Genomic DNA, 17801 nt, shown 5'->3' with positions numbered 1-17801 from the left:
GGACTTTATTGCTGCCTAGCGTCTAACAAATATATAACAGAGAAAGAGTCTGCCTGGAAACGACTTTCTCCCAAAAATCCTCCCAAACCCTACACCCCCTTTTCTGGGGAAGCCTTGATAAAAATCCTCACCAATTTGCATCGGTGAACACAGACCCAAACCCTTGGATCTTAAGAACAATGAAAAAGCAATCAGTTTCTTAAAAGAAGAATTTTAATTGAAGAAAAAGTAAAAGAATCACCTCTGTAAAATCAGGATGGTAAATACATTACAGTTTAATCAGATTCAAAACATAGAGAGTCCCTCTAGGCAAAACCTTAAGTTACAAAAAGACACAAAAACAGGAATATCCATTCCATTCAGCACAGTTTATTTTCTCAGCCATTTAAACAAAACAGAATCTAACGCATATCTAGCTAGATTACTTACTAAGTTCTAAGACTCCATTCCTTTTCTGTTCCCGGCAAAAGCATACAGACAGAGAGAACCCTTTTTTCTCCCCCCCCCCTCCAGCTTTGAAAGTATCTTGTCTCCTCTTTGGTCATTTTGGTCAGGTGCCAGGAAGGTTATCCTAGCTTCTTAACCCTTTACAGATGAAAGGATTTTTCCTCTGGCCAGGAGGGATTTTAAAGGTGTTTACCCTTCCCTTTATATTTATGACAGGTGCAATGATTTTTGACTTTGAGATCCTATTGTGCTGAGAAAGCACCTTCCTGCATTAATCTAATTTAGCCACTGGATTCATACCTTTCATTGACCCATTTGGAATTTGCCTCCAACACAATGTACCAGAATAGATGGATCATGATGGGTGTGTTTCTCTACTGCAATTCCTATATTCTGTCACTGAGTTTGTAGATAGGATGCTTCAAAGGCCTATTTGCCAATATTAGAAAAAGAAGGAATTTCCCCTCTTTTCAAAAAGTGATTCCCAGTCAAATGATTCCTTATACTTGAATTTTTAAATATAATTTTGTCTGATATGGGAAGTTTTCTCTGAAACCCCCAACTTTTCACCTATATGCTACCCAAGCCATATTCTGACTACAACTTTAAGACATTAACAACCCTCTCCAAACATACTACTCACTTGTCACAAATCTTTATTAGAGTCATCTACAGAAAAGCGGTGGCTATTGCAATACTATTTTTTCTTTCACAATACAAGCTAAATCTTTATAGTTTGAAATGACTGTTTAAAAGGTTTAAAGGTACTCACCTGGCAACAAGTCAGTCACAGTGAGAGGTTCTATCTTAAATGAAAAGACCCGCTACTTTTGGTCTTCTAATTTCGCACAGCATGGTTTTGTCCCAGCATGCACTAGTCTCATCCCTATGTGAGCTAGCTTACTGCCATTACAGAGGAGAAAAAAATTAATGTGTTATGGAGAATGCATGTTTGTGCATAAAGCAGATCAATACAACAGTTTGGAAGCATGGAGCAGAAATGCAGGTTCATTCTGTAGTTCATTCATTTTCACAAAAAAATGTCAGTAGCAAATACATATTTTCCATCAATCAAAATAGCTCTGATAATTTAGGACCAGATTGATTCCTTTGCCTAGGTGCCCAAGGGAAAAGTTGGAGAGGGAATGCAAAGAACAAATGCTCCTTCCTTCTTCTGCAGTGAATTGAAGGGTGGAACATTAGTGCCACCAGTGGTACTAGCCACCCCACAATGGGGTGAGGTTTGGCATGACCCCACATCCTTTTCATATCAGGTAGTGATTCATGTCCAGAACTAATGTAAGTACATACTGCATCTAGTGTAATAATATTGGATTTACTACTCTACTGTGTGCTCTGCCAGCTCCCTTAGGGATATTCTTCATTCCTGTGTCCTTCATAGGCAAAGGCCTCTGTTAAATGGTTAGTGCTCCCCACCCCCATGCACCTGCTCCTTAAACAGCTTTAAGGGTTTAAAAGTCACAATCTGGACCTTACTGTTCCTCCAATTTTGTTTGCTCATCAGCCTTTATTTTCCAGGTCAGATGGGCAGTAGATGTCCAAAGGCCTGCCAAATAATTTGAATATTTCAAGACCTGTACTACCTTGGAATTAGTAAACACTGGCTTTATGTACTACAATAACTATGTTGGAAGCAAATTGTTGGACAATGCATTGATTACAGAGTAATTTAATCTAACCCTAACCACAACCATTTATTTTCCAACTACCCACAACCTCCAGCAAACAGTTTGTGGTTTGGAGTAAGAGGACCTGGATCCAAACCACCCCAACTTTGGTTTAAACAAAAAACAAAACAAAAACATGACCCTCCCCACTCCAACCAACCAATGAAGTTTTCCAAAACCAAAAATAGCCCCTGCACTTGGTTTTACCCATTATTTCTAATTAAGTTTATCTAGGTTTTCATAATGCACCCATTTCAGAGTAGCAGCCGTGTTAGTCTGTATTCGCAAAAAGAAAAGGAGTACTTGTGGCACCTTAGAGACTAACAAATTTATTAGAGCATAAGCTTTCGTGAGCTACAGCTCACTTCATCGATGAAGTGCATCCATAATAAAGGAAGGGAAAATTGATGACCCTGAGATGAAAGCTGGCACCCCTAAAGACAATTGATTAAATCGAAACCAGGACTGGATGACCCTCTCAGAGGTGTTTTGGAATGTTAACACCAATCAAAGAGTAACTGGTCAGAAACTGACACAGCAAAATCCATAGACTTCAACAGAGAAAAAAAAGACCATAAGAACAGGGTGCTTGGCCATGGGACTCTGGGTTTGTCTTGCCACACTCCAGGAGCATTGGATCGTGACCGACAGAGCCCTGCTCCCCTCTGCGACCAATCTGGCTGGCCACTAGATTGATCCAGACTTTGGACTGGTAACTATAAACATCAACTAGCAGGACTGTGTGCATGGTGTATGTGTGTGAGATTGAAACGCATATGCTAACTGTTGTATTCTCAATAAATGTGGCGTGCTGTCTTCTTCCCTATAAAGATCCCATGTGCTTCTTATAGGTATAACATTATGAGATGGAACCCTGAATAAATGCACAGAAAGCATAAATTAATTTCCCTCCAAATAGCAAGAGTTAACACTACAGAAGTATTATCACTTCATTTTTCTTTTCTGTATTTAATTAAGTAATGGTTTCGAGGCTCCACAAACTCTCAGTGAAGTCAGAATCTTTCCAAACTGATTTGAGTGGCAATTTGATCAAGACCTGGGTAGGTGTTGGACTGGGAGCCCTCAAGAGTGAAGTCTTCTAATCTGATCAATATATAGAGTAAAACCTATACCCTGCCAATGTGCCTCTACATTGACCGGGAGGGAATAATCTCTCTGTTCAGTGTCCACCTACATGCCCATTCAGTTGTTGGCTTCTTTGCTCAGGCTACAAATGAGAGAGCCATTTGTGACACGGACATCTTTCTACTGAGGACTAGGTTAAGAGCAATTCATTTTATGTACTGGAGGCCAACAAAGTACCATGTGATTGTGCTTCCAACCAAGGCTTGAAAGGCACCTATGACCTAGAGGTGAAAGGCTCAATGCTGTATTACTATTCCCCTTAGGCATCAAGTCTACTGCATGATATTGTTTACACATTGCCAAATTAACTTCTATTAGGGGAATTTCAACAGCCTGAGAGACTTCCACAAGATGTATTAAGGATAATCTGTGACTTTGGATATAAAAGGGAAACCTCTCTCACTATGGTTTCTGAATCTAAGTTTTTCTGAGGAATAGAGTGTTGAAGCCTGATTGCTAAGGCTGTGCTACAAGAATGAAAGCTAAAGGGAAAGATTAAAGAAGTTTAAAGTAAAGTTCAGCTATCTTTTTGTTATCTTTCTCAGCACATTGACTACAAAGATTAAATACAGCTTCATAGAAAAGTGAAATCATTTTAATAGAGTCTAGTCAGAATTGGGCAACATAGGAATTGTTATCTGTACACCTTAAAGAATATTCTAGCAAGAAATAGAACAACGCTTGAAGTAGAATTTTCTAAAATAATATGCCTAAAAGTATCTGTTTATTTTTGATCAGGCTCAAGACTCTTCAGTGTGATGTGTATTAAATTTCTGTGTCCTTGTGCTGCTGTCGCTCCCCTCACTTTTAAATTGCTCTGCTTTAGAAAATGCATTTTCTCTGTACCCTCATAGTAAACTTCTACAGGGGTGGGCCAAACTACTCCCTCTTACAGTAGCGATATTATTATGTGATATTATAAACAACACAATCTAGTGGATAGCTACTGGACTGGGACAAGAATTCTGAGTTCTGGCTCTGCGGTAGGTGAACTTGGCCAAGTCACTTCACCTCTTTTGTGCCTAAACTTCCCATCTGCAAAATGAGGCTAATGATACCTGTCTCCTCTGTAAAATGGTTTGAGTTCTATGGAAGAAAAATGCTGTATGAGAGGAAGACCTGCAGCAATTATTGTAGAAGGCTCTACTATGGATCAGATTGTGACTTGCTCTTTTGTAGGTGTACAAGGAGGGCACAAGAAAGTGTGAGATGAACTCCCATAGTGGTGGTGCAACTCTGCACAGGCCCCCCAATGTGAGTCAGCATCTTAAGAATACAATTGGCTTCTATTGTATTATTTTTCCCTAAGGATATTTTATGCCCTTGTGATTTCATTCTCTCTCTCTCTCTGTCTAATCTCTCTCACACACGGGTTAATTCCTAGCTTGCATCATAAAAATTAGCTTTTAGTTATTAAATACATAATAAATGGTGGGGGAAATGGAGCTGAGAAGAAAAGGTGAAAAGGAAAGGCCATTTTACTTTAGAATGCATTTATAATTCAAAAGATTATATTGTGCACTTTACTGGCACTTGCTTTTTTAATTAAATTAAGATCAGAAAGACACTTTAAGACATAATGCTCTAATGGTGCTTGAAAGGGAAAAAACTGTCCCCCAAGTGTCTGCTGTGAAGAGCCCCTAGGTGACACTCTGAGTAATACACTTTTTGAGCACTTCAACTTAGTGTCTTTTCAGTGCTTAATTTGACACAATTACAGGTATAAACACTTTACAAGCACTTGGTATCAGGAGTGTCAAAAAAGTGTTGATCTCCATTAGCTTATACTGGAAACATAAAGCTCTAGCATGGCACTCAAACAGGTGTTCAAAACTGTTCCATATGATTAACATTGAAAGCATGTTTTATCTCTAAACTATATCACAAGATGGACACTGAAATTCTTCTCCAAGGAGTTCTGATCACAGATGCATCCCTTTGCTGCACCCCCATCTGATAATTAGATGATAATTAGACTTGGAATATTTCAATATACATATGTTTCCGAATATTACTAAGGAATAAGTTTTCAAAAAAGGCAGTTGTAAACCAAAGCTCAATATAACTGTTGTGAACTTGTAAATGTATGGATTTTTAAAACACAGAGGTATTCCACTTATAGCGCCGTGTTTAATATTTCAGAAACAGAGCCTAAAGGAATATGAAAGGAAGTATCAAGATGAAAATGTTATTTCTATGTGCACTCTATAATTTCTTCATAGATTTCATCCCTGGACTCTGCCCCAAGTAAATGCATTGGTAAGAAATGAAGGGCTAGACTTCTCTGGCATAAAGAATTTTGGTTTCCTATCTGCTGCCTAAGCAGCCAAATCAAATTTGTTGTTAGCTCATCTGAACTTCTTGGAGGGGGCATAGGGAAAGAAACAGAAACATGGTCATAATTTTAAACAATATACTTGAACCATAAACACTACTTGCCCTACCAAGTTACTTACTGTTAAATTTTCCTAAAATGGGTTAGGAATGTTTATGTTAGAATTAGTGAAGACAAAAACCATGTTGTTTAGGGCTAGACTGTCCTTGCCCCTTCAGCAGGTGTGCTCTGTGAGGTGCAAGAAGCCTTCCACCTCCATTTGTACTCCCCATAACAGGTCTAGCGACAACTGTAGACCCTGCACTCACAGAAGCACATGGACATGTACACCTCAGGACATAATCCAGTCTAAATGGTGTTGTAGGAGCAGTAGTGATCTGTATACTATGTATAACCTGCATGCTCAAAAGGTCTGTTACGCCTTCCTCGCACTTTTGTCTCCTCTCCCTCTCTGAATACCTGTGAAGTGGCTTTCTCCCTCCCTCTCCCTCCTGGAATGCTAGAGGGATGAATGGGCTGCTTGAGCAGCTGGAAGATCAGAAGAGCTCCCAGGTAGAAAAGACATCTGGCACTCTGATTAGGCAGCAATCACACGCCTAATGCAGAGACACCGCGCAAGGTGGAATATGACCAACAAGATGGGGCCAAGTCATCTCTAGTCGCAGGCCATGAGGAGCAGTCCTTAAAAGGGGAAGGGGCCATGTGCTCAGGAGTGTACTCACAAGATTGCACCTCCCTTGAAGGCCCTTCGCCTGGACTGCCTAGCCAGTGGTTTGCCGCATTGCATTCCATTGTGCCTCGGGAAGACTTACCTTCATCACACCGTCCATCGCTGTGGGACACTTACCTTGAAGAATCCTGACATCTCCAGTGCCGTGCCTGTCCTGGGAGCATGACTATGCAAGTGTGAGTGTGTGCCTCCCCCTTCTTTTGAGCTTAGTATAATGAATGTGCTGCTTTCTGCTAAACTCTGGTGGGTTGTTAGTCCTCCCTAAGCTTACTAGCTGGCCCAATTTCGGGTAACAAATGGGATGGAGTGATGAGGAAGGAAAACTCCTTCTACACTGGCCTGTGGAAATTGCTCAGCAGAGCAAGGGGAGTGGGGCGGATGATTCTAGAACACATAGTACCGCTAGCCCACTCCTCGTGCACCATGGAGCTGGGGAAGGGATTGTATTTAGGCATATCCCAGATTTTCCCCTGGGGCAATGTGGCTCCATTGTGGGCCAGGTTGTAATTGACACAATCTGGCCATCACTAAATCCATGTGTATAGCCTGCTGCAAGTTCTTCAGTTCTTATCTGTCGAATAGCTCAGGGTTTTGTTTTAAAAGTTTGTTCTGTTCAGCAGAAGAAAGCAATGGGGTTAGGTGTCCAGGAGTATCACTAGTTTTCTTAGCTCTTCTGCACAAGGCATATTGCAATAAAAGTTATGATTATAGATAGCACCAGAATGCAAGTGGCTTCAACCTTGTCTTATTGTTACAATCCAAGAGCAATACTTTGACTTTTAACTTATTGCCTATTCTGATATTCTTACTCAGACTTAGTAGCACCATTGATCTCTGTGGAACTACTCAGGGGGTAACGTGCTACTCAATGTGAGGAAGGGTATTACAATCTGTTCCCTCATAAGCAGGTGCAAGTTTTACCCTTTGTGACAAAGCTCTGTCCTTGTCTCCGTAGGTCCCGCGTTTCCTGGCGGATTTCGCTAGCCTCAGAGGCTCACTGTGACCCTCCATATAACCCTTCTTTCTCTAGAGACAAGGGTCACAGTCTACTGAGCCATTTTCATCATAAGCCAGCAAGGGAGGTGAGGAGAAGTTATCCTTCCTTGCACAGTCTCTGTTGTCTCCCAGTGTCAGTGATTAAACAGGGGGCAAAGGCGGGGGGGGGGGGGGAAGCCCGGGCCCACCCTCTACTCCGGGCTCCAGCCCAGGGACCCTAATAGTATCAGCTATGGTAGTTGACCTTTTAGAAACATGACATGTACAATTCCCTGGGCTACTTCCCCCACAGCAGCCCTCACTTCCTCAAGCTTCACTTCACCCTTACCTCAGGGCCTCCTTCCTTGTGCCTGATATAGTGTGTACTACTCAGCCTCTCCAACCACGCAGCTTCTTCCCACAGCTCCTGACATGCACACCCACCTGACTAACTGGGAGGCTTTTAACTAGTTTCAGCCAGCCACTGATTGGCTTCAGGTGTCCCAATCAACATAGCCTTCTCCCTGCCTTCTGGAAAATTAATTGGCCCCAGGTGTCTTAATTGACCTGGAGCAGCTTCCATTTCACTTAACCTGGTACCAGGGATTTGTTTAGCCTGGAGCTAATATATCTATCTCCCACTACTTTTCTATAGCCATCTGGCCTTGCCCCGTCACACCTTCTAAAAGACTGCCAGCGACCACTATGGTTATAGCTAGATAGGAAGCCAGTGGGGGCTGCTGATATATATTTATATATATTTTAAGATAGTTATTATTATTAACTTATTTTTAGTAGTCTAATGTCCTAGACAGGATCAGGGCCCCATTGTGCTGCATGCTGTATAAGCATATAGAAAGAGACAGTCCCTGTTCCTAAGGCGCTTACAGTCCAACTTGAAATGTAACAAAAGAGTCTAACAGACTGTCTTTCTCTCTTTCTGTGTATTTGTTATTTCATACGTGATTAATTAAATCTGTGATTGTGGTTTTCAAAATGACTGGATCACAGAAATCTTCTCCACTATATACATTCTCTCTTCATATCTGAACTAGTTCTCCTAAATTTGTGGATATCCTTACTGAGGGTTAGGTTAATTATGGTAACACTTTGTGGTTTTTCTGTATTATGACCCTTATCCAATCCCCAGTGAAGTAAATGGAAAGATTCATTGACATCAGTAGTTATTAGCTCAGGCCTCACATCACGAAGGTAATGCCTTTATTTATTTGTAAGCTTAACCGCCCCCCCCCAAAAAAGTACTAATAAATCATGAGATTTTTCAAAGGTACAGATGACAAAAATTTATTTTAAAAGATCATATCAATGGGAATAAAAGAAAAATGAAACCAATGGGAGTTACAGGGATCACTTCTGAAAATCAGACCACTTATTTATGCACACAATTGTAGGAATTTGAAATTGTGGCATTTGCCTCTGTCTTGGTTTCCCCAGCTGCTAATTTAAGACTCTGATTCAGCAAAGCACGTGCTTAAGCTTACATATGTCAATGGGATTTGCACAAGTACATAAAGTTAAGTGCATGATTAAGTGTTTCTCTGAATAGCATTGCAGTGCTGCATCAGGCCATGGACAATTTTAATAATTACTTCAGGAATTGAAGCCAATACTGGTAATTTTCTTAACAAAATGCATTCTATCCTCCTTCTGTTACATTTATGACAAATAGGAAAAGAGCAACAGCCAAACTTGGGTAATTTTTCAGGAATGTGGAATAGTCATTATATGGCAAAAAAGGTGGGGTTTTTTAATTCCCTGTACATATGGATACAATTTGTTTCAGTGTCTTGATTAGCCCTGCACAGGAACAACATCATTATGCTCAGAATCCCATATTTCTCACAAATAGTGCATATCTATTGTCTATTTGGTTAAATACATTAATTGGGCCAAATTCTGCCGAGTTATAATCCTCTGCAGTTCCCTCAACTTCAGTGGGGTTGGGCGGGGAAGGAGTCGGAGATCCTAAATTTGGCCATCTGCCTACAGTATATAACCAGTTTGTTTCTTGGCATGGGTATCATCTCATTTCTCAGTTAGCTTTGTTTGCAATATGAAAGTGGGAGTGTTATGGAACACACCACTCACCGCTAGTCTGGTGTGCTCTAGAGATTAGATAATCAGGTTGACATCATTCCCGTGGCAGCATACCGTCACTCCGTTGCTCTCTCTCTGGTCTGCAGCCCCTCTCTCACTCCAGGAACCACAGCGTCCTCTTCAAGACTCAGCCCTATGGCCAGGTCACTCAGCATTCCCCCTTTTCCAGGGTATATCAAAATCTTTCCTTTAGCAGTCCTAGTCAGTCTTCCCATTTGCTGCCTCAGGAGCCAATCCTTCAGTGTCTGGCAGGGGAACCCAGGCCTGCCCTCTATTCTAGGTTCCAGTCCAGAGACCCTCCACCCAGCAGTTCTGGGCTTTATTTTTCTAGCCCTCACTTCTCCTTCCCTGGACTGCTTCCTACCACTCCTGGTTCTCCTCCTTTCCCAGGTGTACAGGCTCCCAATCTTCCTCCCTCTTCCAAGGGAATGACTGCAGCCTCCATGTTTCTGCAGCCTCCAATCACTCCTCCCTCTTCCCAGGGAGTGACTGCTCTTTTCTAGCAGCAACCTCAGTCTATTGCCAGCTGCCAGGCTTTATAGGACCCACCTATTCCTGCACAGCTGCACCTCCTTGCAATCAATTCCCTGCACCCTGGCTTTTCTTCCAGGGGCAGCCTGTGCAGTTGATAAGCCTTCCTGGCCTTCTTAACCCCTTCCTGTCCTGAGAATAGTTGACCTAGATAATGAATATCTATCTATTACTAATCTACTGATGTTGCTTCATCAAAATATTCTGGCACTGTAAGATTACACCAAATACACCTCTACCCTGGTATAACACTGTCCTCGGGAGCCAAAAAATCTTACTGCGTTAGAGGTGAAACTGAATTATATCAAACTTGCTTTGATCTACCGGAGAGTGCAGCCCTGCCTGCCCAGAGCACTGCTTTATCGCTTTATATTCGCATTCGTGTTATATCGGGTCACGTTATATTGAGGTAGAGGTGTATGTGTAAAACGGGGACCCTTCTAAAATGTGTGCCATGTATAACACAATGCCAGATTTGTTAACTGCCAGATTTGACCAGTCCCTGCTAGTAGTCAAGAGGAAGAGAGCATGGTCTCACTAATATACAAACAGAATGTGAAATGTAAATAGAGCCTGGGAGCTCTGTTTCCATGTTCTTTCTCTGCTTTATTCAGTCCTGCTCTGTTTCTGTGGCTTTTTCTCCCCATCATCACATCTTTAACACCTTCCCATTTTCTCCTTTCCCCCACCACTCTGCTGATGCCCTATAATTGTGGTATCATTTCCCTCCTCTCCTTGTCATTCTTCTACCATCTGTAATGAAATGAATCTGGGGAGGAAAGTCTTGCAGATGCACTGAAACAGAGTGGCTAAGGCCAATGTGAGGGAAGTATACTTACCAGTATTCAGAGTAGCAGCCGTGTTAGTCTGTATTCGCAAAAAGAAAAGGAGTACTTGTGGCACCTTAGAGACTAACAAATTTATTAGAGCATAAGCTTTCGTGAGCTACAGCTCACTTCATCGGATGCATTTGGTGGAAAAAACAGAGGAGAGATTTCCTGCTTGTCACCATGAAAGGTTTTCCTCCTTTCCCCCCCCTGCTGTTGGTGATGGCTTATCTTAAGTGATCACTCTCCTTACAGTGTGTATGATAAACCCATTGTTTCATGTTCTCTGTGTGTGTGTATATAAATCTCTCCTCTGTTTTTTCCACCAAATGCATCCGATGAAGTGAGCTGTAGCTCACGAAAGCTTATGCTCTAATAAATTTGTTAGTCTCTAAGGTGCCACAAGTACTCCTTTTCTTTATACTTACCAGTAGACTCAGAGGTCACAGGTAAGGAAGTGCTGCTGCTGGTCCCCCATGTACTTCTGCCTGTCCTCTGTAGGGAGATAGAAATGTTGGCTCCCATGTAAAAGTGCTGGTTGAAAAATGTTGATGGGGAAAAAAACCACCAACAAATCCATTAGATTATCAACATTCTCCAGGGCTCATTGGTGATTATTCCAAAGAGTTTCCATTAAAAACTAAAGTCCTTAGCTATTATATATAGTGAAACTTGTAATAAGTACAACTATAGAAATAAGAATTACACAGTCTGTGATGTCCTCTTGATTTAGATAACCCAGAAACATGGTCCATTCTGCATGATAGTGGCATGGAATGTCAATAAGCTGCATTAACAAAGACACTTTAGCAGGTGAGCCATATTTTTAAGAGAGGATGTAAAGAATTTCATACAAAAAACATTTGGGGTTGAAGATTGGCCAGGATGTAACCATTTAACGACAGCGTCTTTAATCCTAATGAGACATTGCCATCTGCTTTCCTTCATCATATGATGAAATCCTATTTTAGCTTTATATTAGCTGAATAAATAATTATTGTTTCTTTATAACTACGGTTCCAATTTGTTGAAAGGCAACACAATTGATTTGTACATAAGGAATCAATTTGCAGATCATTCCATTATATTATTTTTACCTTTACAACAACAATGTTCCTCCATTATATAAAATTGCCAAGTCAATCATCTCTCTGTTTTGTTCTCATAGCCTTGGAATTTGGTTTTGGTGACTCGCATTAGATCATATTCTCATCAACATTAAAAGATTACCTACAGCCCGTGTTTCTTTGTCAGTAATTTGCCTTGGGCTATTCTTTCCTTTCTTTTTAAGCAGAAGCATGATGTGTATTGGTTGTTTAGATAACTGCTTGTTTTCTGAGGAAGACCTTAAAGGCATAATAGTTTACAGGGCTCCTGGAACAAAACCTGAGTAGAAGAAAGGTAAAAATTGGTTTCCAAAAAAATTCTTATGGTCTTATCCCCCACTCTGCCTTTGAGACATGGTAGATCAGAGGATGAGAAGCACAGAGTGCTGCCTCTGTAGTATTGTTCTCCTCTACTACTATGAAAGCCTCCCCTGGGGATTTTTGCAGGGAGTTGGAAGCATAACATGGAAAGAGGAAGGTTAAATATGGAGGGACTCTTATGTGTTACACAGTGCTTTGTCCAAAAAAGCCCAGAATCATGACTACTGCTACTACAACAAGGCTACTGCTTTATAAGTACTAAATAAACAAACAACATTATAAGGACAGGAACAACCACTTCAATGGCATCCTATCCCAGCTCCCCAAAATTCATGCGACTATAGCAAGACAGACAATGACGACTCTTAACATTAACTTAAATACTTCCCCTTTGCCCTATGCAGACCCTCTGAATCAGGGAAATGGCTGGTGCATTGACTCTGCAGAAGACACATGATCAGAGAATTTGGGAGGCTTGCACCTGGATAGATCTTGTCTTTTAGTTTACTTGAAATCTCTATGGAACTCAAAGAATCTGCTGGCTATTTTTTTTTGAGTTAGCCCCTGTGTGTGTCCCGCTTTGGGACTGCGCCTGCACGTGTGCCTGAGACCAGAAGATCTTTGCTAGCAGCATCCATTGGTTCACACCTGTCCCCTTCTCCTTCTTGTGCTCCAAACTGAGGCATAAGGAGTGATGCAGACTGATCACTTCTCCAGTTCCTTTCTACCACTCCGGTCTGAGATGAAACCTTTTCAGTGTCCACAACATTAGCTAGCTTCCTCTGCTTATATCTGTAGTTTTTAGATTGTAATTTCAGAAAGTTCTCTTAGCCAGTTAATTTAGTGCAGTTTTTAGCGCCAGGATCTGGGGGAGTCTTGCTCTTATTGAAACCACCCCCACCACACCTACGGCAGTGACTAGTATGCCCAAGATCCAGGATTCAAGAACTTCATATCCTGCTCTTGGGTCTTCCCAGTCAGTGATGATCACCTCTAGTGCCTCTACTGCCTGGGGGAAGCCCACACCCCCTTCAAAGTGCACACTTGCCAATCCTTCCCAAGCTGAACCCACCAAGCCCATGAGTACAGGCACTGGAGATTTCTGATGGATTGTGCTATGAGAGCCCAGTCTGACACTGGTCCATCAAACCCCCTTGTGCATCAAGCCCCTCCAAGAATCTTTGGCTCTGGGACTGATAGAAGTAGAGCAAAGGACCCCTTGAAACAGAGGCAAGAGGAGGGTAGGAAGCAATCTCACAAAAATGAGAGAACCCCCCCGTCCAGGTCCTCTTTTGGCACCGTCCAAGTTGGGTGAGATTCCATGCCCTGATATGGGAATGTCAGGATCTCAAAAGGAGCACAGTACCATTCTTCCAGCTTCAGAAGGATAAAATGCCCCGAAATGGATATTAACTGCAAGAAAGCAACAATCTCAAGAACCAACGAGGGAAAGCAGACACCTCCAACACTGAAACAACATGATAAAGAGCTGCTGATACCAAAGACCATGATGAGAATGACACTGCCAATACTGCAGAAAAGAAAGAAGCCTGGAGCAATCCCTTTCATCTCAGAATAAATACATTGCCCGTGACGACACTGCCTTCTACATGGACCCAGAATCCCCAATCCTAGCCAGGAAGATCCCCACAATATCAGTTGAGGGAATACAGGAAAGAGAGAGTCACTCACCAGTAGCATCTGCTAGTTGAGGTACAACAACCCCTCTCCAATCCCCCCAGCAATATCAACAGCATCTCCCATGGAATTTGAAGCGACTTTCTTCTTGTGACAGGGTTGGGATTCACCACTGCAGCGCCTTCTGCAGCGCCTCCTGGGAATTAGCTCAGTCCATGCAGAGCGCCCTCTGCTGGTGATGTCCCGTCCATCTCTCGACCTCTGTTGGCGTCCAGACCCGCATTGCTCCCTTCTTGCAGCGTCCTCTTCAGGACACTGCCCTCCGGCAGTGCCTCATAATCCACGCTCACCCCCTTTCGGGGGAGGGGTGGTTAACAGCAGTCCTTCCACTTCGCCCCAGCCACCGTGGCCAACCACACTCCCAAAGTCTAACCCCTTCTGTCAAGGGTCGGGTGCAGTCCACTATGGCCACTTCTAATGGCTGGTGTAATACAAGGGGGAAGAGGGGGACCCAGGTCCACCCTCTACTCTGGGTTCCCGCCAAGGGACTCTGTCAGCAACCTCCCTGCCCTCCTTCACTCCCATTGTCCGCCTCTCCTCCCTGGGCCACTTCCCCTTCAGCCACTTTGCACATTGTGGGCCCTTCTGTCAGGCCCTGCAGCCTGGCAGGTACCGGGCTGGAGTTCCCTTCTGCTCCCCAGAGGCTGCCCAGCACTGCGCTGTCCCAGGGGCTGGTCTCCTCACTCAGATGACAGACCTTTCCCTTTGAAGGTCTGGGATAGACTCCCTGCCCCTTGCCTGGGCAGCCTTTATATAGGGCCTAGCCTGGCCCTGATTGTCTGCCTCTTGCTCAGCCCTGATTGGCTCCCTGCAGGCCCTCTCTGATTGGCTGCCTGTCTGCGCAGCTGCTCTGGCCTACTGTAGCATAATCTGGCCTGGGGGTGGGGCACCACCCCACCACACTCCTGCAATGAGTTGCTACTTTTTCCTCCAATGAAACTCCAATGTTAGTGGGAGAGCATCACCACTCCTATCGAGACAAGGGTTCAGTCTGGAGAGAGTCCCTTGGACACCATCTTGATCTCATAAGAGAAACCATGCACCTCAGGAGCAATAGTACCCTACTCCCTGGGGACCACCACAGTTTCCATTTGACCCCTAACACTGACCTTACTGTGGCCCATTGGATCCATATATGCAAGATCCCAAATCCATATGGTCCTGTTGGGAATCCAGACAAATCTTCCCTTGCAGAAAGATCCTGAATCTCCTCAAGAACTAATGGAGAAGAGGAGGAACCAGATCAGATGGAACCATGAACTCTGACAGTGTTGCCATCTTCATCCCCAGAAGAGGTGGTCACACCAGCCTCTCCTCCTCCACCTGATGACTACAGGCAATTTGAAGACACATTGAGGAGTATCGCTAACATATTCAGATCCCTCTGGAGGAAGTGTAGGACACCTCAGATTGCTGGACATTCTCCAGAGCACTGGTCCCAATAAGGTTGTGCTTCCTATAGCAAAGCCATTTTAGCTATGGCCAAGGAAGTCTGCCATAATCCTGCCACTTGAGTTCCCACTTTGAAAAGAACACAGAAGAAATACTGTGCCAGCTAAAAGAGTGAATTTTTGTTTACACACCCTGCTCTGAATATTAGTAATACCAGCTGTCACTGAAAGAAGCAGACAACATCATGCCAGATCCACATGAGAAAAATATTTACCTCAACAAGCTTGCAGTTCCACATAGCAAAAACTATCAAGCATTAATGTCAAAATATGATTTTATTAATTATACAAAATTTGTTGAATTCACTAATGAACTCTCCCAAGAGAATAGACTGCTGTTCCAAGAGCTCACTGAAGAGGGCCAATTGATAGCCAGATCATCCCTCTAGGCCTCCATGGATGCAACTGATATAGCATCCTGCTCAATTGTGACTTCTGTAGTTATGTGTCTGGCATCATAGCTCCAATCCTCCTAATTTCCAAGGTAAATACAACCCAAGGTGGAGGAGCTGTCCTTCAAGGGAAATAATTTGCTTAGTGAGAAGACAAATGAGTTGTTACATTCTCTAAAGGACTCAAAGGCAATCCTCTGATCATTGCACATCTATACCTTAGCATTACAACAAACTTCAGTCCTGCAAACAGAGGCTAGCCCCTCAACCCTTTTATCACCACACTGGTTATAAGCTACACAGGAAGCATCAGAAGGTACAAGATAGCAAACACAACATTCCTCCCTCATCCTTCTTTCAACTACAGCCTCACTTTAGGAAACACTTTTGATAGGACCTTCAAGAGCTTTGAATCAATCCTTCTACCACATTTACTTGTTTAGAACTCCAGTACCCAATTGGTGGCTGCCTAGCTCATTTTTCCCAGGCCTGGCATCTTATAACAGACTAATGGGTTTTGGAAATCATCACCACTGGTTACATAGAGTTCCTCTCTCTTCCCCCTCCAAAAGCCCCCTCCACGTTCCTCTTCAGAGTCTCTTCTCACAAAAGGACACTTGGGCAAGAAGTAGACTCCCTGATCAATCTGGGAGCACCAGAACCAGTACCTCTTCAGCAGAGGGGAAAAGGATTCTTCTGTGTGAGATATTTCCTCTTCACCAAAAAAGAGGCTAGCCCATTCCAGATTTCAGATGGCTAACTGTCTTCATCAACTGCTTGAAGTTCAGGATGATCACTGTGGCTTCCACAATTCCATCACTGAACAAGGATGACAGGTTCACAGCTCTCGATTTGAAGGATGCTTATTTCTATATAAGAGATGACATAGGAGATGACTAAGATTCACAGTTGTCCAGTACCACTACCGAGTGCTACCTTTTGGCCTGGCAATAGCACCAAGAATATTCACAAACGTGCTTTCAGTAGTAGTAGCAGTCCAGTTCCACTAACAGGGCTCATCAGTTTCCCCCTACCTCAATGACTGATTACTGATAGGGAGATCTCCTCAAGAAGTATGGATGGCAACTTTATCCTTTCTCAATATCCTACACTGGGACTCTGAGTTAACAAAGAAAAGTCCAATTTAGTTCCCACACAGATTATAGACTTTATGGGGATGAACCAGGACTCTGTCAGTGCCAAATCTTACCTACCTCAGGACAGATTCCATCTCATTACTCAGCTTTGGTGGAGCTCTCAGATGACAATTCACATGGTCTCATCTTTTTAGGTCACATGGCTTCATGTATCTATAGGATACCCTTGCAAGACTCTGCCTGCAATGTCAGCAGGAGTGGTTACAACAATTAACATGCCAAGCAAGCAGAGGCTGGACAAACTAGTCTTGCTCTCCTACAGAGTGCAGGATTCTCTCTCCCGGTGGGAGAACAAGGAAGTACTATGTGTGGGTGTTCACTTGGCCTCTCCCTCACTTCAAAAAGGCTGCTCACAGACACCTCCCTAATAGGGTGGGAAGCCCATCTGAACAAACACATAGCACAAGCTACATGGACCCACTAAGACTCCAAGTTATACATAAACCCCTGGAGCTGCATGCAGTACGCAAGCATGCAAACGGCTCCTTCAAATCTTGCACGCCCAAGTCATGCTGGACAACATGGCAACAGTATACTATAATCAACAAATAAGTGGGAGCAAGATCCACTCTTCTTTGCATAGAAGCAAATTGGTGTTTTTGATACCAGATCACCAGTTCATCTCCCAAGGATACACATCAGCAGACAGCCTCCACAGGCACTTCTGCAAGGACTGTTAATGGACACTACATGATTCAGTGCTACAGGATACATTCTGACAGTGGGGTCCTCATCTTTGGACCTTTCTGCATCTCAAGACAACAAGAAATGCCCAGTCTACTGCTCCAGGGTGTCTCAAGGTCAGGGCTCCAGAGAGGATGCATTTCTAGCTCCATGGTGGGGACAACTGACATGTGCCTTCCTGTCCTGTCTCCTATT

Source organism: Dermochelys coriacea, chromosome 8 (assembly GCF_009764565.3).
Source record: "Dermochelys coriacea isolate rDerCor1 chromosome 8, rDerCor1.pri.v4, whole genome shotgun sequence".
Lineage (NCBI taxonomy): Eukaryota > Metazoa > Chordata > Testudines > Dermochelyidae > Dermochelys > Dermochelys coriacea.
Note: the sequence above shows the minus strand (reverse complement) of the source record.